The 21,761-nt window shown below is 42.6% G+C and overlaps 1 protein-coding gene across 5 annotated transcripts in view; it reads right to left on the bottom strand.

The window, feature by feature from the left end:
* slc2a12 (solute carrier family 2 member 12) overlaps positions 1-16,690 on the bottom strand; it is a 72,603-nt gene extending 55,913 nt beyond the window's left edge. For all 5 annotated transcript variants that reach the window (XR_012100248.1, XM_073056341.1, XM_073056342.1 and 2 more), the window contains exon 1: positions 16,546-16,690. The gene's annotated coding sequence lies outside the window, so the exon portion shown is untranslated. The remainder of the gene's footprint in view (positions 1-16,545) is intronic.
* Between the last annotated feature and the right edge of the window lie 5,071 nt (positions 16,691-21,761).

Below are 21,761 nucleotides of genomic sequence, written 5' to 3'. Positions count from 1 at the left end.
AAAACAGAGGAGTGTCCCAAAGAATGAATGACAGTTAAATGTTAGAACCCCAAAGTTCCAGCTCCCCTCCCTCCCACACGTGAGCACCGGCAAAAGAAGTATTGGCATCCACCACCGAGCATTTAAGCGTGCAGCAAAAGCAACAGCAAAGACACAGACTTGCAGTACTCCAAAGACTTTGTGTTTCACCTGGTATTTGACATACCACAAGCTCTCTCTCTCTCTCTCTCCCTAATAAGGGAGAAAGAGGTGTCCCCATTTCGCAGTGAGAGGGGAGACATAACAAACTCATCGCTGGATTACGATGTTAAAAGTCCATTGCATCACTCTTTCTGAGCTCTGTGCCCAAAGATCTCAGGTCTCTGGGCACACAGCCAATATCTTCCCCTCCCATGACTCACCAGTCTGTCGGGACACCGATCTTCGATTTGCCCCTCTCCAGAGCCCTGAGATCCTAAGCCTCCAAAGGTGAACTGAACTCTTGGCATACTCCATACTCCATAAGCACCACATTTGTTCCTACCTACCTATACTTTTCAATCACCACCTTCCTTTTCTTAACCAGGGCCTCAATATTTTTTGAAAACCAAAGTTCCTACACCTGTTATCTTTATCTTTTATTCTGACAGGCACATAGAAGCTTTATACTCTCAAAATTTAATTTTTAAAGGCTTCCCACTTACCAAATACACTTTTGCTAGAAAACCGCCCGTCCCAATCCACATTTGCCATATCCTTTCAGATACCATCAAAATTGGCCTTTCTCCAATTTAGAATCTCAAACAGACCTATCTTTTTGCATATTTACTTTGAAACGAATGGCATTGAGATCACTAGATACAAAGTGTTGCCCTACACAAATTTCTATCACTTGCCCTGTCTCATTCCCTAATGGCAGATTATCGCAGTCTCTCAATGGGACTTCTATCTCCTGATTGAGGAAACTTTCCTCAACATGTTTGACAAATTTTATCCCATCTAGTCCTTTAACAGTATGGGAATTGATATGTGGAAAGTCAAAATCACCTACTATAACAAATTTATATTTCTTGCAACAGTCTGCGATCTCTTTACAAATTTGTTCCTCTAAATCCCTCAGGCTGTTGAGCGGTCTGTAATATAGCCCCATTAATATGGGCATACTGTTCTTATTCCTCAGTTCCATCCATAATGCCTCACTAGATGAGTTCTGCAGACTGTCCTGATGGAGCACTGCTGTGACATTTTCCCCGACTAGTAACACTACCCCTCCCCCTTTAATCCCTCCCGCTCGGTAGCGTCTAAAACAACAGAACCCCAGAATATTGAGCTGTCAGTCCTGCAACCAAGCCTCAGTCCCCATAGCAATCAGGTAGCAGCAGGGCACGTTTTAGTTGCTGAGGAGCAGGCAGAGGCTGTGGGGAGAGGGAGAGAGCTCCCAATGATCACTCAGGGAAGTATCAGTCCTGATCAATGAGAGTCATGCCAGGCTGTTCTATCTGCTAGGCAGGCCACCATAAAAAGATTCAGCTGGGAACCAGCTACAACCACCTCCCCCCACTAGACAACAGGAGAGATGTGGAAAGAAATGCTGTGTCCTTACAAGATAATCAGGGTGATCTTGCACATCACTGTTTATAGCTCCTGCATGCAAATTCTCTTAAGGAGTGCATAATTATGCAAATTTCTGACTTGTTTTAAACAGAGATTCTGATCATCAGGAAATACAAAGATGTATCAAGCCAATAAAGTAAGGTGCATAGACACATTAATTCATTATATTCAGTATAGGTGCATGGCACATCGGGTTGTGTGGGAACTTTCTCCCTCAGTTTGGCTGCCCTGGCCAATTACACTTTGTTAGTGTTTCAGAATGGAGAGTGGAAAGGGGAACCTAGTTTCCATTAGATAATGTAATTCTGCACGCTCTTGCATGCCTAATTCTTGCATGACTACTCCCTGCCTTCTTGGCTTAGCCAGGAGACATCGCTCAGTAACCATGTGCTCTCCAGATTCTTTGTCCGTGTCTGCTTGTTGCCTTACCTCCAGCAGCAGCAGCTTTTCTCAGTGCCACGTCAGCAGACAGCAATGAATTCTCCAGGGCTGCTTGGACTGCACTGTCAAGCAGTCCCGGCCTTCTGCAGCTATTTAAAGCTCGTCACCACGCCTTTCCAATTGTCGTCTTGGCACTTGTGTTGGTCATAGTATATCTGCATTCAGGTGTGGTGTGAGTAGCCAGGGAAGTGGAGTTGTAGGGTAAAGTGCTAGATTACCTCAATACATAATTACTGCAGAAGGGACAGTGTGACCTCATGAAGAGGTTTGTTCGTTTATTTTGTCCCAGAGTAAAGACACAAAGCAATCTGTTTAAATGCATGTTTCCCTGACTTTTATGTTACTACAGTTCATTTGCAATAAAGGGCAATTTTATGTTTGTTGCAAATCTGAATCATACTTATCTTTAAAACTGAAACATCCAGGAAGTCAGATTTTTTTTTGATAGCCATGTTGGGAATGTTTGAAAGATGTTCCAGAACTTAACCACATGCAATGTGGCTTTCGCCTCAGCTCAATACGGAAAAGAGGACACCTAGAATAGAATAGTACAGCAAAGGAACAGGCCATTCGGCTCTCAATGTTGTGTCAACCCAGCTAAAAAGCAAATTAAAAACACCAAAACTCTATCCTTACCGACAGCATGTTCATATCCCTCCATCTTGCTCACATTCATGTGTCTGTCCAAATGTCTCTTAAAAGCCTCTGATGTATTTGCCTCTACCACCATACCAGGCAGCGCAATCCAGGCATCCACCACTCTCTGAGTAAAATACTTACTCCTCAAATCCCCCTTGAATCTACCCCCTCACCTTCACTGCATGCCCCCTGGTACTAGACATTGGGAAAGAGATACTCTGCCTCCACTCTATGTCTTTCATAAACTTATAAACCTCCATTAGATCTCTCCTCAGTTTCCAATGCTCCAAAGAAAACAATCCAAGTTTATCCAGCCTCTCATGCCCTCTAACCCAGGCAGCGTCCCGGTAAACCTCTTCTGCACCCTCTCCAAAGCCTCAATATCCTTCCTATAATGGGTCGATCAAAACTGTACACAATACTCCAGATGTGGCCTAACCAGAGTTTTATAAAGTTGCAACATAACCTCCTGACTTTTGAACTCTAGACACCTGGATTAGTTTGGCAGAATTATCCTACGGCCACGAAGTCGGGGCAGAATATGAAGGTGTCCGGGTATTGAAAAAGCTCACTAAACGTTGCAAGTTTCATGCTAATACATGTGAAGATATAATCAACCACTGACTCATGTCTGGGATTGCAGATCCATAGATGGATGAAATGTTGCTTCAAGAAAATAAATTTAACCTTAGAGAAATCATCTAATATTTTTCATTAGCACAAAAAGAATAGAACTTCAGCTAGAAGCAAAGGCATCAGAATACAAGACAACAAGGATGCCTATTTCAGAATCTGTTTCTGGATTTCATTTTGGCATTCAATGCTATTGTCCCACAGACCTTGGTGAACAAACTCCTACTCCTCAATCTAAATACACCTCTGAATCCTCAGATGCTTCAACAAAACTCAGGTGGCCAGGATGCACAAATGTTGCTTGCTCCCCATTGTCCTCAACGTGGGTTCTCTCCAGGGCTGTATGCTGAGCCCATTGCTGTGCACTCTGCTCATAAGCGACTGCACGGCCAGACACCCAAGCAATCAAATCGACAAGTTCACAGATGACACAACAGTGGTGGGACTCATTACCAACAACGACAAGGTGGCCTGCAGAGAGGAGGACAAAGAGCTCGAGGCCTGGTTCTAGATGAATAACCTCTTCTTCAATGTCAGCAAGACGAAGGAGATGGTTATCAACTTCAGAAGAACTTGCCCCATGCATTGCCTTCTCTACATCAGTGGAGATTGCGAGAAGTTTCAAACATCTTGTAGAACCTCTCATGCTCCCAGACCACATCCTACACAGTCAGTTTATGTTTATAAACTATCTCATCTATTTATATATTTAATGTGTTATGTGCCAGCAGCAATAGACAACAGACTCAGTTTTAATGTTAAACAACTATATTTTCTATATTTTATATATAAACAACTGTATTTGGGAACAGTTCTTCCCAAATCTTACTCAAACACACTCCCAGAAATGGCAATCCAGATGACTCCAGAAATTCACGGAAACATGTGAGGGAAAGAAATTTGTAAATCTGCACTAAGATGACATGAGGCGGCAATCACGGAAAATTCCAGAGGATCCATGCTGAGAATACAAGATAGCAGTCGCAGCAGATTCCAGACATTGAGTAGTGTTCCAAAATCTACCTACGGATACTACAAGGTGACAGTCATGGAATATTCCTTAACACAAGTGGTCACCACCTAACACACCCAAATCCATGTATGGGTTAACAAAAAGTGGTCGCTACAGGAAACTCCAAAAATCCAAGTATGGATCATACGAAGTGACAGTCATGTATCCAATATGCACTGTGTGCCACTAATTATCACAATCCTCTGGACTTGGAGAAGGATTAGACTTGTCCGCTGCCGTAGTGAACTCTTCAACTATCTCCACCCAGCTCACTCTCCTGCTGGTAGCTTGCAGTCCACTGTTCCTTCTCTGCAGAAACCTGTCCACATTTTGTTATAATGACATCAGTCACCCGCCTCGTACAGGAGCTTAAAATGATGCTTGCAGTAAAAAAAATGTTGACGCATAACAAATGTGTTATTTTAAACTAAATTTGCAAGGGGGTGGAAACCGAAGTGAAGACGTAGGAGATGGGGCAGTTGGTACACAAGTAGTGACAGCTTGTAGGGAGCTTTTGAGGAAGGACAGGCCGATGATTGACCAAAGAAGCACTCGGCCAGATGGTGTGAGGTTAATGCAAGGAGTATAATAAACAAGGTGGATGGAGCGTGGATCAATAGGTGGAACGATGATGTGGCCATTACAGAGACTTGGATAACTCAGGGGCAGGAATGGCTGCTGAGTGTGCTAGGCTTTAGAAGTTTCAGGAAGGACGAGGGTGGAGGCAAAAGAGGTGAGGGAGTGGCACTGCTAATCAGGAATAGTATCACAGCTGCAGAAAAGGAGGAGGTCATGGAGGGATTGTCTGCTGAGTCAGTGTGGCTGGAGGGCAGAAACAGGAAGAGTTAGAGCAATAACTCTACTCGGTATGTTTTTTTACAGACCCCCCCCCCCCCCACCAATAGTAACAGAGACATCGAGACGCAGATATGGAGGCAGATTCTGGAATTGTTGAGATGGGTGATTTTCACTTTTCTAATATTGACTGACATTTCCTTAGAGAAAAGGGTTCAGATGGAGTAGAGTTTGTTAGGTGTGTTCAGGGAAATTTCTCAGCCAGCTAGATGAGAGGCTATACTTGATTTGGTATTGGGAAATGAACCTGGTCTGGTGTTAGGTCTCTCAGAGGAAGAGCATTTTGGAGGTAGTGATCACAACTTTACCAGAACACTGGGGAGGGATAGGAGCAGACAATTTGGGAAAACATTTAATTGGGAAAGGGGGAAATTACGATGCTATTAGGCAGGAACTTGGGAGCATAAATTGGGAGCAGATGTTCTCAGGGAAATGCACGGCAGAAATGTGGCAAATGTTAAGGAACATATGCATGATGTTCTGCATAGGCACATTCCATTGAGGCAGGGAAAAGAAGGTAGAGTTAAAGAACCATGGTGTACCAAGTATGTAGAAAATCTAGTTAAGAAAAAAAGAAAAGCTTATGAAAGGTTCAAGAAACTAGGTACTGCTCGAGCTCCTTCCTAAGAAGGTTGGCGTCATTCTATGTCTGTAGTGAGATGCTGAAGATGTTCTATAGGTCAGTTGTAGAGAGCGCCCTCTTCTTTGTGGTGGTGTGTTGGGGAGGAAGCATTAAGAAGAGGGACGCCTCACGTCTTAATAAGCTGGTAAGGAAGGCGGGCTCTGTCGTGGGCAAAGTACTGGAGAGTTTAACATCGGTAGCTGAGCGAAGGGCGCTGAGTAGGCTACGGTCAATTATGGATAACTCTGAACATCCTCTACATAGCACCATCCTGAGACAGAGAAGCAGTTTCAGCGACAGGTTACTATCGATGCAATGCTCCTCAGACAGGATGAAGAGGTCAATACTCCCCAATGCCATTAGGCTTTACAATTCTACCGCCAGGACTTAAGAACTTTTTAAAGCTATTATTAATGCTTTTTGAGATGGTGATTTAGATGCATATCATATTTTTTTTACTGAGTTAAGTATTGTATGTAATTAGTTTTGCTACAACAAGTGTATGGGACATTGGAAAAAAGTTGAATTTCCCCATGGGGATGAATAAAGTATCTATCTATCTTTCTATCATCTATCTATCTAGAAAATTACAAGGGTGCCAGGATGGAGCTCAGGAATGGAATTAGGAGAGCTGGAAGGGGCCATGAGAAGGTTTTGGTGAGCAGGATTAAAGAAAACCCCAAGGCATTCTACAAGTATGTGAAGAGCAAGAGGATGAGCCATGTGAGAATATGACCAATCAGGAGCGAGAGTGGAAGCATATGCATGGAACTGGAACAGCTAGTGAAGATACTTAATGAATACTTTACTTCAGTATTCACCAGGGAAAAGGACCTTGGCAATTGTGGGGATGACTTACGGTGGACTGAAACACTTGAGTGTATAGACATCAAAAAAGAATATGTGCTGGAGCTTTGAAAGGTATTAAGTTAGATAAGTCGACAGGACCAGATGGAATATACCCAGGCTACTGTGGGGAGTAAGGAAGGTGATTGATGAGCCTCTGGCAATGATTTTTGTATCATCAATAGGGACTAGAGAAGTATCAAAGGATTGGAAGTTTGCAGATGTTGTTCCCTTGTTCAAGAAAGGGAATGGAGATAACCCAGGAAATTATAGAGCAATGAGACTTACTTCAGTGGTGGGCAAGTTGTTGAAGATCCTGAGAGGCAGGACTTATTAGTATTTGAAGAGACATAACTTGATTAAGGATAGTCAGCATGGCTTTGTCAAGGGAAGGAAATGCCTGATGAGCCTGATTGAATTCCTTGAGGATGAAACAAAACACATTGATGAAGGTAGAGCAGTGGATATAGTGTATATGGATTTCAGTAAGGCATTTGACAAGTTTCCCCATGCAAGGCTCGTTCAGAAAGTATTGAGGTGTGGGGTCCAAGGAGACCTTGCTTTGTGGATCCAGAATTGGCTTATCCACAGAACGCAAAGGGTGGTTGTAGATGGTTCATATTCTGCATGGAGGACAGTGATCTGTGGTGTTCTGCAGGAATCTGTTCTGGGACCTCTCCTCTTTGATTTTTATAAATGACCCTGGATGAGGAAGTAGAAGGATGGGTTAGTAAGTTTGCGGATGACACAAAGGCTGGGGGTGTCATGGATGCCCTAGAGGGTTGTCAGAGGTTACAGCTGAACATCGATAGGATGCAGAACTGGGCTGAGAAGTGGCAGATGGAGTTCAATCCAAATGAGTGTGAAGTGGTTCATTTCAGTAGGTCAAATTTGAAGACAGGATATAGTATTAATGGTAAGACTCTTGGCAGTGTGGCGGATCAGTAAGATTCTTGGGGTTCGTGTCCATAGGACACTCAAAGCTGCTGCGCAGATTGACAGTGTTGTTAAGAAGGCATATGATGTGTTAGCCTTCATCAAGCATGGAATTGAGTTCAAGAGCCATGAGGTAACGTTACAGCCACATATGACCTTAGTTAGACCTGTTATGCCCGCAGCCCCCTCCTTTGTGAGAATCGCAAGATCACTATTGGGTTGGGTCAGGGGGCCCAGGAAATGAGAAGGAGACGTGCGGACTGTCTCGTTCCCTGGCGATGTAAAGCAAGGGGAAATGGCCATTGTCTCTTGGAGACAAATTTGTGGATTGAGATCCTATGCTACGTGAGAGCCCTCGGGCAAAGTGGGCTGGGTGAAGGGGAGAGATTGCATCATCCCCCAACCTGATTGACATCTACGACCCTGCAAGTCAGGATAAAAAGAGGGGCTGTAGGAACGGCCCCTCAGACGCACCAGAAGACGCGCTAGCAATCCCGGAATAGCGGGAGGCCATTTGAAGGAAGCCACGTGTGTTCAGTTCCCTTGCCTGGGAGCTGGTGGCTGATACCACAGAAAGAGACTTTGAACTAACAACGGGCAACCAACTCCCCCGACTCAACGGATTGACATCATAAAAGACCCGGGCAAGTTTAAAACCGTCTCTCTTAAACCCAAAGGCTGCAGCCTGCATGAACTGAGTGAACTTTATATTTCCATCGGACAATACATTATCCCCTAGACAACGATAGAGCTTATTTCTTATTGATTATTATTATTATACCCCCGCTTTTAGATTGAGTATTGATGACGTATATTATCTGAATCTTTGTATTAATCTTATTTTTGTACCCCTTTATCAATAAAGAATTTAAAAAATAGTACCATCAGACTTCAACGGACCGCTCTATCTTTGCTGGTAAGTGACCCAGTTACGGGGTACGTAACAGACCCCACTTGGAGTACTGTGTTCAGTTCTGGTTACCTCATTACAGGAAGGATGTGGCTACTATAGAGAGAGTGTAGAAGAGATTGACAAGGATGTTGCCTTGATTGGAGAATGTGCCTTAAGAGAATAGGTTGAGTGAACTCAGCCTTTTCTCCTTGGAGTGGTAAAGGTGAGAGGTGACCTGAAAGAGGTGTATAAGATGATGAGAGGCATTGATCGTGTGGATAGCCAGAGGTTTTTTCCCAGGGCTGAAATGGCTAACAGGAGGAAGCATCATTTTACGGTGCTTGGAAATAGATACGGGGGGGATGGCAGAGGCGAATTTTTCCACACAGAGAGTGGTGGGTGCGTGGAACGCACTGCCAATGACGGTGGTAGAGGTGGATACAATAGGGTCTTTTAAGAGACTCTTAGATAGGCAGATGGAGTTTAGAAAAATAGAGGGTAATGCGGTAGGGAAACTCTATAGGCAGTTTCCAGAGTCGGTTACATGGTTGGCACGTCATTGTGGGCAGAAGGGCCTATAATGTGCTATAGATTTCCATATTTCTATGTTTCTATGTTTTATTATGCTCTTTATCTTATTGTATTTTATTTTTTGCTACATCAGATCTGGAGTAACAATTATTTCATTCTCCTTAATAGTTGCATACTGAAATGACATTGAACATTCTTGCATCTTGAATCTGAAAGTAATTAGCAAGTCAATGTTTTAGTGGTAGAGTGGAGAAGTTACTGGACTAGCAGCCAGAATTCTTATTCATTAATAGAAAGGCACATTTGAATTATTAGATTGAGAACTTAAATTCATGGAATAAAATTTAATCACTTCTGAAATTAAATCTATTCTCAGTAATCTATAAACAACCTGTTTGTAAAATCTCATCTGTTTCTTTGATACCCTTAGGGAAATTGTTGTACTTACATTTTCTGGCCTATAAATGACAATAGACCCACCCATAACTCCTGAAAGCCTCCTCAGTTCAGAGGTGATTAAAGATTGGCATAAGTGCTCTCATCGTCAGCAACACTCACATCCCAAGAACAATGAATTAAAAAGACAGAGTGTAGCTTCAGGAAATCACTAGAGGTGTCAGAAGAAAGCTGCAAACTGAAGGCTCACGGACACGAGAGTGTTGGACGGAACCATACATTCCACAGAAAAAATCACACCTGATTTGGGCACAAAATGTAGCAAAGATTGGCACGTAGCATACAGCGTGGACTGTAGCAGTGTTTAACTTAATGCTATTGCAGCGCCAGGCACCAGGTTCAATTCCGCCACTGTCTGTAAGGGTCTCATATGTTCTCCCTGCGACTGCGTGGTTTTTCCTCTGGGTGATCTAGTTTCCGCTCACAGATCAAAGACATATTGGTTAGGAGGTTATAATTGGGTCTCATTGGGCCAGGAAGGCCTGTTATAGTGCAATATCGCTAAATAAAAATAAATAATTAAGTGGCTTGGAAAAGAGTTATATGTACATAGAAACATAGAAAACCTACAGCACGATACAAGCCCTTCAATGCTGTGCTGAATATGTCCCAACCTTAGAAATTACTAGGCTTACCTATAGCCCTATTTTACTAAGCTCCATGTACCTATCTAAAAGTCTCTTAAAAGACCCTATTGTATCCACCTCCACCACTGTTGCCGGCAGCCCATTCCACGCACTCACCACTCTGCATAAAAAACTTACCATCTCCTCTGTATCTGCTCACCAGCATCTTAAACCTGTGTCCTCTTGTGGCAACCATTTTAGCCCTGGGAAAAAGCCTCTGACTATCCACACGATCAATGCCTCTCATCATTTTACACACCTCTATCAGGTCACCTGTCATCCTCCTTCGCTCCAAGGAGAAAAGGCCGAGCTGACTCAACCTATTCTCATAAGGCATGCTCCCCAATCCAGGCAACATTCTTATAAGTCTCCTCTTCACCCTTTCTATGGCTTCCACATCCTTCCTGTAGTGAGGCGACCAGAAATGAGCACAGTACTCCAAGTGGGGTTTGACCTGTCGATGCCTTCCAGTTTCTAACTTCCACCCACAGAGATTCAGTAGACAATCCTTCCATGACTTCCTCCTTTTCTGAGCCATCCAAGTCTTTGTAATGGCCACAACATCATAGCTCCGTACTGATCCACGCTCTAAGCTCATCCGCTTTGTTCATGATGCTTCTTGCATTAAAATAGACACATCTCAAACCATCAGTCTGAGTGCATCCCTTCTCTATTTCCTGCCTATCCTCCCTCTCATATTTTCTCCAAGCTTTCTCTATTTGTGAGTCAACCACCCCTTCCTTCGTCTCTTCAGTTCCCAACCCCCCAGCAATTCTAATTTAAACTCTCCCCAATAGCTTTAGAAAACCTCCCTGCCAGGATATTGGTGCCCATTAGATTCAGTACAACCAGTCCTTTTTGTACAGATCACGCCTGTCCCAATGATCCAGAAATCTGAATCCCTGCCCCTGCTCCAATTCCTCAGCCATGCATTTATCTTCCACCTCACTCTGTTCCTATATTCACTGTTGTGGGGCACAAGCAGTAATCCCGAGATTACTACCTTCGAGGTCTTGCTTCTCAGCTTCTTTCCTAGCTCCCTGTAGTCTGTTTTCAGGACCTCCTCCCTATTCCTACCTATGTCGTTGGTACCAATATGTACCACGACCTCTGACTGTTCTCCTTCCCACTTCAGGATATCTTGGATGCGATCAGAAACAACACACGCAGGTGGCAGAGCCTCTCGACACAGAGGCATGAATACATCTGACCTCTGTGTTCAGATTCCCACTCTGAAATTTTTTTTTACCAAATATTAAGGAAAACAAATATTAACTAATAGAATTCATTGCCAATGGGAATGCTACGACAGACAGATAGGGTGCCATGATAGTGTAGGGGTAAGCGTGGTGCTATTACAGTTCAGAACATTGGAGTTCAGAGTTCAATTCTGATGTCATATGTATGTCCTCACTGTGAAAAGATTGGGTTTTCTCTGGGTGCTCTGGTTTCCTCCCCCAGTGCACAGACATACCGGCTAGTAGGTTAATTGGTCATTGTAAATTATCCCATGATTAGGCTAGGATTAAATTGGTTTAAAAGATTAAAGAACCATAAGACATAGGAGAAGAATAAGGCTATTTGGGCCCCAGAGTCTGCAGTGATACTTCTAGGTGCCTGCTCTCCTTGTCCTTCAAGATGGTGGAAGGCTTGGACTTGGTTGTCCCAGGCTATTTGAGCCACACACAATTGGGAGCATTTAATAGGTCGTGTGAGCTTGTCCTCATTTCCACCCCCAGCTATAACAAATGCTATTGCATTTCTTTATTTTCCTGTATATGGCTGTAAGAAAGAGTATCTCAAGGTAGTACATGGAGACATGTCTGTACTTTGATAATAAATTTAATTTCAAAGATTCAAGATTAAAAGCACATTTATTATCAGAGAATATATAAATTATACACATTGAAATTTGACTGTTTATCGGCAGCCACAAAACAAGAAACTCGAATAACTCAGTTAAAAAAACAAGACCAAAAACCACTGCACAGAGAAAGAGAGAGAAAAGTAACACATCATGCAAACAATAGAAGTAGGCCAACAGCATCCCGAGCCAGACTGAGTCCCAGTTCCTCTCCTGGAGCAGCTAGGGTAGGCCCAAGCCAAGCCTCGGTCCTCAGTTTCACACTAGCTGGGCTGAAACGCAAAGCAGCTGGCTCAGTTTGCAGTCTTGGCACCACGGAGAAAGAAATGAACTTCCACAGGAGAGCGAGCAAGATCTGCCTGACCCTCGCCTCCGACACTTGGGCTTCCAGTTTATCTGTGCCGCTGTTTAAATTGTCCAAACACCAAGTAGACCCACGTTCTAGGACCCAGATCCAGGCGCCCCCATACGCTGGGCCGCCCTGCCCAAAACTGCTCTCAATCTCACCACGTCAGCTCAGCATGTGGAGCGATCCAGCCTCGCACCCTGGTTAGGTGGATGAACATCAGAACTCTTCCGTATCGATTCCTCTCCAAATCGCTCACTCCATCTCTGGTAGAAATGCAAAATCTATCTGTGAATCTGGCGGCTCAAACACATTGCGCCTTGCAAAGGCCCAGCATGGCTCATGCCCAAAGCAGCCTCAGCTCTGCCTGCCTCCTCACTGTCGGCCGTGATAGCTCATCACAATTTGCTCATGAAAGATGTCAAGAATATGACTTTGATACCACCAAGATGCACAGAAAAACCATAAGGCATTGGAGACAAATTAGGCCTTTTGGCCCATCGAGTCTGCTCTGCCATTAGTGCTGCAGTGAGCAAAACTGTCAGAAATGGAGCAGGCTCCAAATGATTCCGTTCCCGGGTAGTTAATGATGCTTATCATGGGTGGAAGCTGCAAGAAAGACCTCAGAAATACAAGTGTACATAACTTCAAACACAAGGGGAGTACAAGCCAGTGTTGTACTGGGAATGGGGGCTGAAGGGGGCCTGGCTTATAAAGCTTCGAATGAACTTAGGTCTTTGGAAGATTGAAGGCAAAAGCACGGGGACAGCCAGGATCCAGTTGTATTTATCAGTCCTGCAATGTCAGAGATACAGATGAGCTAGAGACTGGTTAGCATGCAAACTGTGATGGTTCTCATGGAGAGTATCAAAACTAAGCCCGGTTTCATTCTTATCCAACATTTCTTAATTATACTGCCTGATAAATGGACTGTAAAAGTATTGGGGTGAGTGGAAGATGCATTCTCTGTACTTCCAAGTGACACTACAAACAAGAAAGTCTTCCGATCTTTAATAAGTTTAGAACAGCAGATATTGCCTTATCAGAACATACACAAGAGTGCACTTTTAACTGATTATCAAAGACTAAAAGCTAAATGATAACAGCTTGATTGAAACAGGAAAGCAGAACAAAACCATGATTAGTCAAGTGCACTTAACTTCACAAAAGTCATCAGGAGAAGCACAGTCACCTCTGCAATCATGAATCACAACGCTGACCTTGGAAACTTTTTTTTTATAAAACATCTGAATAAAACACCAGGATAGGTCTGGTCTTTGGGTTGAGATTCTAAATTGGAGAAAGACCAATTTTGATGGCACCAGAACAGATCAGTTAAGTGTGATTGACACGAGTTGTTTTCTGGCAAAGGTATACTTGGAAGCCAGAGGGTGGTTGTTTCTCTAGTTAGAGGCTAGTGACTAGTGTTGTGCTGTATGGGGTAGTGCTGGATCCACTGTACCTTGTCATCTAAGTCAATGATCTGGATGATAATGTGGTAAACTGAATCAGCAAATTTGCGGATGAAACCACAAATGGGTGTGTAGTAGACTGCAAGGGAGACTATCAAAGCTTGCAGCAGGACCTGGGCCAGCTAGTGAAATGGGCTAAAAAATGGCAAATGGAATTTAGTGCAGACATGTGGGAGCACCAACCACTGTCGATCTTACATGGTGAGCAGTAGGGCACTGAGGAGTGCAGTAAAAAAAGGACGATCTAGGAATACAGATCCATGATTCCTTGAAAATGACGTCACAGATAGATAGGACAGTAAGGAAAGATTTTGGTACATTGGTCTTCATAAATCAACATGTAATGCCCTGGTTAAGGACCATGCTTTATTTTATTGATATAGTTATGCTATTAGGCATTTTATTTTCTGCAGATCGCAAAATGCAAAGTTATATAAAAAGTGTTTAAATCACAAACAAGAGAACATCTGCAGAGGCTGGAAATCCAAGCAACAAACACAAAATACTGGAAGAACTCAGCAGGCCAGGCAGCATCTATGGAAAAAAGTACAGTTGATGTTTTGGGCCGAACCCCTTCCTTTAGTAACATTATACCATTGAGTATTTCATTTCTGCTGTTTAAAATAAATATTCAGCTAAGTTAGGCTTTCTGTAATTAGCTAATAGGATTTGTCTTATGAACATTTTCTTGAGAAAGCATGGGAAAAGAACCAGGGAGCCTTTTTTTTTTAAAACAGAGAGCATGGGATCGAAGGAGTTCGGAGAAGGAAGGAAAAAGACAGAGGAAGTGACAATGGACAGCGAACGTAGTGGAAGAACATGGTGAAATGCTCACAGAACCCCATTTGGAAGGACAGATACAGATGTTGGAACATCCTTATGCAGACTATGGGTTTTGCAGAGAATGTACAGATAAATTTCAGTTAGCAGCTAGCTCAAGATCTTGGAGAAACTTTGATACCTTTCTCCTTGGATGTTACATGGATTTTTTTTCTCTAAAACTACCAGAAATGAAGCAGGTGATGGACCCTTTCCTTTGTTTTGTTTGTTATAGTTTAAAATATTTTGTTAATACAATTTCAATTTAAGTTTCAACTGGTTTGAGCCAAATTAAACAGTAAATTTGCATGCGTGAGTCAATATTCAAACAAGTAATTGTCTTATTTTCCCTTAGAATAAACATTTAGACTTTTGTGCTTTTGAGTTTACCTGAATCATATCCACCCTAAATCTGTTTTTAACTGGTAATGGCCTTGATGGTTATTCCTATGCAATGTAGAGTTAAGTCTGTATTCACAGTAACATAACTCATTATGAGCCTACGGTGAGAGGTTTACAAATACAGGAGCACAGATGTCATGTTGAAATTGCATAAGGCATTGGTGAGGTCTAATTTGGAGTGTTGTGCCCAGGTTTGTTCACCTTCCTACAGGAAAGATGAAAATAAGATTGAAAGAGTACTGAGAAAACTTACAAAGTTGTTGCTGGGACTTGAGGACCTGAGTGATAGGGTCAGGGGGAATACGTTAGGACTTTATTCCCTAGAATATAGAAGATTGAGGGGAGATTTGATGGAGGTGTTCAAAATTATAAGGGGTATACATAGGGTAAATGCAAGCAGGCTTTTGCCACTGAAGTTTGGTAAGATGAGAACTAGAGACCATAAGATCATAAGATGTAGGAGCAGAATCTGGCCATTTGGCCCATCGACCTGCTCCACCATTCAATCATGGCTGATCTATTTTTCCCTCCTCAGCCCTACACCCCAGCCTTCTCCCCCTAACCATTGATGCCATGTCCAATTAAAATCGACCAAGCTCTGCTTTAAATACACCCAATGACCTGGCCTTCACAGCTGCCTGTGGTAATAAATTCCACAAATTCACTGCCCTCTGGCTGAAGAAATGATGGATGAAAAGTGGAAACCTCATTACTCAGAGGGTGGTGCGAGTGTGGATGTGGGCTGCCAGCGCAAGTTGCAGATGTGGGGTCGATTTCAATATTTTAGACAAATTTGGATAGGTACATGAATGAGGGGGTATGGAGGGCTAGGGCCTGGGTGCAGGTTGACGGGACTAGGCAGATTAATTGTTTGGCATAGACTATACAGCCAAAGGGCTTGTTTCTGTTTAGTAGTGTTCTCTGACTCTTCCCAGAACATTTATTATATAATCAGAAATACTGTATACATTCTTAATACTGTAAGGAAAGTATAATCTCATATTGGAAATAATAATCAAGAGAACATGGAGAAGGGGCAAGAGAATGAAGAAATTTGCATTATCTCCTGTGAGATCGTTAAAGTATCAATGTACACTGCTACTGGTCTAAAAGCAGCCTGAGCTGCTGAACACTTATACAATCCACTTCTGAGCAAAATTCAAGCACAAATAAGTTTCAAAAGTTAGGTTCCAAACTCGGTTATAGAAGAGGTAAGTACAATACATTGAGTTAATACAAAAAATTATTTAAGCTAGATTGAATTCCTAGCTCTACACTTCAGGATTTAGTCAAATGCAAAATCTGTTTCTTTATTCACACAAGAGACAGATGAGATAGGGAGTCATTTATTTCAAACCATGCCCACTGTTCCATTCACAGGCCTTTCAGATTGTTACTCCTCTCCCTCACATTCTGATTCTTGTACTTCTCTCATAAAAGTTTTATATTTTTCAATATCATTAGTTAATCCCAGCTGGAACTAACTACTTCCACATTCATCCTGATGCAATACCTACTGATCTGGTGCATACAGTATGTAGTTCTAGACATTTTACTCACCAGTGCTGAACACAATAATTCTTCAGATCTCCACTCAACATGTAAACTTTGAGTGAGGCAGAAGTCAAAAATTTTCTGAATGATGTGATTCTCTTTCAGAAGTTGCACGTTATTTGACGCCAATAAATTCTGCCAAGTTTTCAGAACGCACTTATATTACTAACCAAGGTGAGGCCCTATCTGACTATCAATTACTTCATGCAAGCCAAACTTTAGTGAAACGACTTGTATAAAAAGGGCATTGATAATGTTTTGATTAGTTCTCTAATCAAAACTTTAGGGGTGACCTTTGGACACAAGAATGATTTTGATAACCTTGTATAGATCCTGCAAACTTAGCTTAATGCAATAAAATCAGAATAGCAATTATAATCCTAATTAAAATTGACATTGTGTTAGAGAAAAACATTTAAAATTCTAAATTAAAGAATGGGTATTCATGGAAGAAGATATTAAAGGACAGGAATTTTTGAAAAATTAATGGGAAAATTTCTAATGGCAGTCCTTACCAGCTGTAGAAAGGAATCAAGGAACGAGAGGGACTCACTTATGAAATGGCTTTTTCCTGTACAGAAAAAACCAGCAGTCAGTTTAGCACTTTTGGTGTTTAATTGCTAGGAACAGTAGGAACTTTTCAGACAACAAGCAATCCCTCACAAACAAGGAAGTTTGAACTAAATCAACACATTTGATTTAGTGTGGAGGAACTCAGCTGGCCAGGCAGCATCTAGGAAAAGAGTAAACAATCAATGCTTCGGGCCAAAACGTCGACTGTACTCTTTTCCGAGATGCTGCCTGGCCTGCTGAGTTCTTCCAGCATTTTGTGTGTGTTGCTAGGATTTCCAGCATCTGCAGATTTTCCCTTGTTTGAGTCTAGACAGGATGACCTATTTTATGGTATTTTTTCAGGGATTGTTACATTGTTCTAATGTAGCAGTAAAGGTGATGCCAGCAATGAGTGAATTGTTCAACACAATTGTGTGAATTGTTGAATACAATTGTTTATCCCAGTTTGGCAAAAGAATAAACCAGGGAAGGTAGAGCACCCGTGGCTGACAAGGGAAATTAGGGATAGTATCAAGTCCAAAGAAGAAACATATAAATTAGCAAAAAAAAGCGGCACACCTGAGGACTGGGAGAAATTCAGAGACCAGCAGAGGAGGACAAAGGACTTAATTAGGAAAGGGAAAAAAGATTATGAGAGAAAGCTGGCAGGGAACATAAAAACTGACTGTAAAAGCTTTTATAGATACGTGAAAAGAAAAAGATTGGTCAAGACAAATGTAGGTCCTTTACAGTCAGAAACAGGTGAATTGATCATAGGGAACAAAGACATGGCAGACCAATTGAATAACTACTTTGGTTCTGTCTTCACTAAGGAGGACATAAATAATCTTCTGGAAATAGTAAGGGACCAAGGGTCTAGTGAGATTGGAGGAACTGAGGGAAATACATGTTAGTAGGGAAGTGGTGTTAGGTAAATTGAAGGGATTAAAGGCAGAAAAATCCCCAGGGCCAGATGGTCTGCATCCTAGAGTGCTTAAGGAAGTAACCCGAGAAATAGTGGATGCATTAGTGATAATTTTTCAAAACTCCTTAGATTCTGGATTAGTTCCTGAGGATTGGAGGGTGGCTAATGTAACCCCACTTTTTAAAAAAAGGAGGGATAGAGAAATCGTGGAATTATAGACCAGTTAGTCTGACATCGGTGGTGGGGAAAATGCTAGAGTCGGTTATCAAAGATGTGATAACAGCACATTTGGAAAGAGGTGAAATCATCGGACAAAGTCAGCATGGATTTGTGAAAGGAAAATCATGTCTGACGAATCTTATAGAATTTTTTGAAGATGTAACTAGTAGAGTGGAAAGGGGAGAGCCAGAGGATGTGGTATATTTAGATTTTCAAAAGGCTTTTGACAAGGTCCCACACAGGAGATTAGTGTGCAAACTTAAAGCACATGGTATTGGGGGTATGGTATTGATGTGGATAGAGAATTGGTTGGCAGACAGGAAGCAAAGACTGGGAGTAAACGGGACCTTTTCAGAATGGCAGGCAGTGACCAGTGGGGTACCGCAAGGCTCAGTGCTGGGACCCCAGTTGTTTACAATATATATTAATGATTTAGACGAGGGAATTAAATGCAGCATCTCCAAGTGTGCAGATGACACGAAGCTGGGCGGCGGTGTTAGCTGTGAGGAGGATGCTAAGAGGATGCAGGGTGACTTGGATAGGTTAGGTGAGTGGGCAAATTCATGGCAAATGCAATTTAATGTGGATAAATGTGAGGTTATCCACTTTGGTTGCAAGAACAGGAAAACAGATTATTATCTGAACGGTGGCCGATTAGGAAAAGGGGAGATGCAACGAGACCTGGGTGTCATTGTACACCAGTCATTGAAGGTGGGCATGCAGGTACAGCAGGCGGTGAAAAAGGCAAATGGTATGTTGGCATTCATAGCAAAAGGATTTGAGTACAGGAGCAGGGAGGTTCTACTGCAGTTGCACAAGGCCTTGGTGAGACCGCACCTGGAGTATTGTGTGCAGTTTTGGTCCCCTAATCTGAGGAAAGACATTCTTTCCATAGAGGGAGTACAGAGAAGGTTCACCAGATTGATTCCTGGGATGGCAGGACTTTCATATGAAGAAAGACTGGATTGACTAGGCTTATACTCGCTGGAATTTAGAAGATTGAGGGGGGATCTTATTGAAACGTATAAAATTCTAAAGGGATTGGACAGGCTAGATGCAGGAAGATTGTTTGCGATGTTGGGGAAGTCCAGAACGAGGCGTCACAGTTTAAGGATAAAGGGGAAGCCTTTTAGGACCGAGATGAGGAAAAACTTCTTCACACAGAGAGTGGTGAATCTGTGGAATTCTCTGCCACAGGAAACAGTTGAGGCCGCTTCATTGGCTATATTTAAGAGGAAGTTAGATATGGCCCTTGTGGCTAAAGGGATCAGGGGGTATGGAGAGAAAGCAGGTACAGGATTCTGAGTTGGATGATCAGCCATGATCATACTGAATGGCAGTGCAGGCTCGAAGGGCCAAATGGCCTACTCCTGCACCTATTTTCTATGTTTCTATGAATGGAGGGATTACCTATTGGTCTCACTCTGCTGAAGGTCAATCAAATACTCTGGCTCCGAGGGGTTTGGGGTTTGCATCCCATTTACATTACCTCAGCAATGCAATGCAATCCAGTTTACCATGTTTGGATGTGACTTTAAATTCTGAGGAGGATGCAGTTCAGGCTCTTATGTTTTATTTCTTCAGTTCACTTATCATTCAAAGTAGTATTAAGCTGTGGTTTTTGTTGAGTTTGTGGTTCAGACAATTATTTTCTTTGCTTATAGGGATGTTTTAGAGTTGGAGAGGGGAGTTAGAACAACACACACAAAATGCAGGAGGAACTCAGCAGGCCAGGCAACATCTAGGAAAGGAGCGCAGTCGACGTTTCGGGCTGAGACCCTTCGGCAGGAAAAGCTGAGGAGTATATTCAAAAGGTGGGGGGGGGGAGGGGAGAGAGGAACACAAGGTGATAGGTGAAATGTGAAGGGGGAGGGAGGAAGTAAAGACCTGGAAGTTGATTGGTGGAAGAGATGTAAGACCATGGAAGAAAATGGGGGAGAAGCACCAGAGTGAGACAATGGATGGCATGGAGATAAGGTGAGAGAGGGAAAAGGGGATGGGAAATGGTGAAGGAGAGGGGGTGGGGACATTACTGGAAGTTTGAGAAATCAATGTTCATACCATCAGGTTGGAGGCTGCACAGACGGAATACAAGGTGCTGTTCCTCCAACCTGAGTGTGGTCCCACGACAGTGGAGGAGGCCATGGATGGACATATCAGAATGGGAATGGGAAGTGGAACTAAAATGGGTGGCCACTGGGAGATCCTGCTTGTTCTGGTGGAGCTGATTGACAAATTTAGTGTTTAGTAGTTTCTACAAAGGGCTTAGCCACTGACTGTCTAGTGGCAGAAGGCCCATAGAGTACAGTCTTTCCCCTCAAAACATTTGAATTGGCTGCATAAAGCTTCTGTGCATTGGTCAGTACACACTTGTGCAGCCTAGAATATGCGAGTCAACAGAATTGATGGATGTTTTGGAAAGAGTGATCATAGTATGATTGAATTTCGCATACAGATGAAGGATGAAATAGTTAGATCTAAACTAGTGTATTATGCAAAAACAAGGGAGACTACAACAGGATAGGAAGGAGCTGGCTAATGTGGACTGAGAGCACAGGCTATTTGGTAGGACAGTTGAGGAACAGTGGAATACTTTCAAAGAGATTTTTCACAGTGCTCAACAAAAGTATATTCTGGTCAGAAGCAAGGACAGTAAGTGTGGGGAGAGCCAGCCTTGGATAACTAAGGAAATAAAAGATAGTATCAAATTAAAAGCTCATGTGTAGAAAGTCGTGAAGAGTAGTGGGAGACTGGAGGATCGGGAAAACTTTAAAACGCAACAAAGAACAACTAAACAAGAAATAAGGAAAGGGAAGATAGAGTATGAAAGTAAATTAGCACAAAATATAAAAACAGCAAAAGTTTTTATAAATATATAAAGCAGAAGACATTGGCTAAAGTCAATGTAGCTCCCTTGGAAGATAAGGGAAATTGATATTGGGTGATAAGGAAATGGCTGAGGCATTGAACGACTATTTTGTGTTGGAATTCATGGTCGAGGACACGTCCAATATGCCAAAGAATGATGTTATGGATGAAATGGGAGGTGAGGACCTCGATAAAATCACTGTCAGTGAAGAGATGGTGATGAGGAAACTAGAGGGCCTGAAGGTAGATAAGTCCCCTGGTCCTGATGGGATGATCCCAGGATGCTGAGGGAATTGGCGGAGGTTATAGTAGACGCGTTGGTAATCGTTTATCAAAACTCTCTAGACTCTGGGCAGGTCCTGTCAGATTGGAAGACAGCAAATGTCACGCCACTTTTTTTAAAAGGATGTAAGCAAAAGACAGACAACTATAGGCCAGTTAGCTTAACTTAACATCAGTAGTCCGGAAAATGCTTGAAGCTGTCATTAAAGAAGAAATAGAAAAACATTTAGAAAGGAGTGGTTCCATTAGACAGATGCAGAATGGATTCAGAAAGGGCAGGTCCTGTTTGACAAACTAACTGGAGTTCTTTGAGGACATAATGAGTGCAGTGGATAGAGGGGAACAGGTGGATGTCATATACTTGGATTTCCAGAAG

The sequence above is a fragment of the Hemitrygon akajei genome, chromosome 9 (assembly GCF_048418815.1).
Source record: "Hemitrygon akajei chromosome 9, sHemAka1.3, whole genome shotgun sequence".
Lineage (NCBI taxonomy): Eukaryota > Metazoa > Chordata > Chondrichthyes > Myliobatiformes > Dasyatidae > Hemitrygon > Hemitrygon akajei.
Note: the sequence above shows the minus strand (reverse complement) of the source record. Positions and strands in the feature narration are given on the sequence as shown.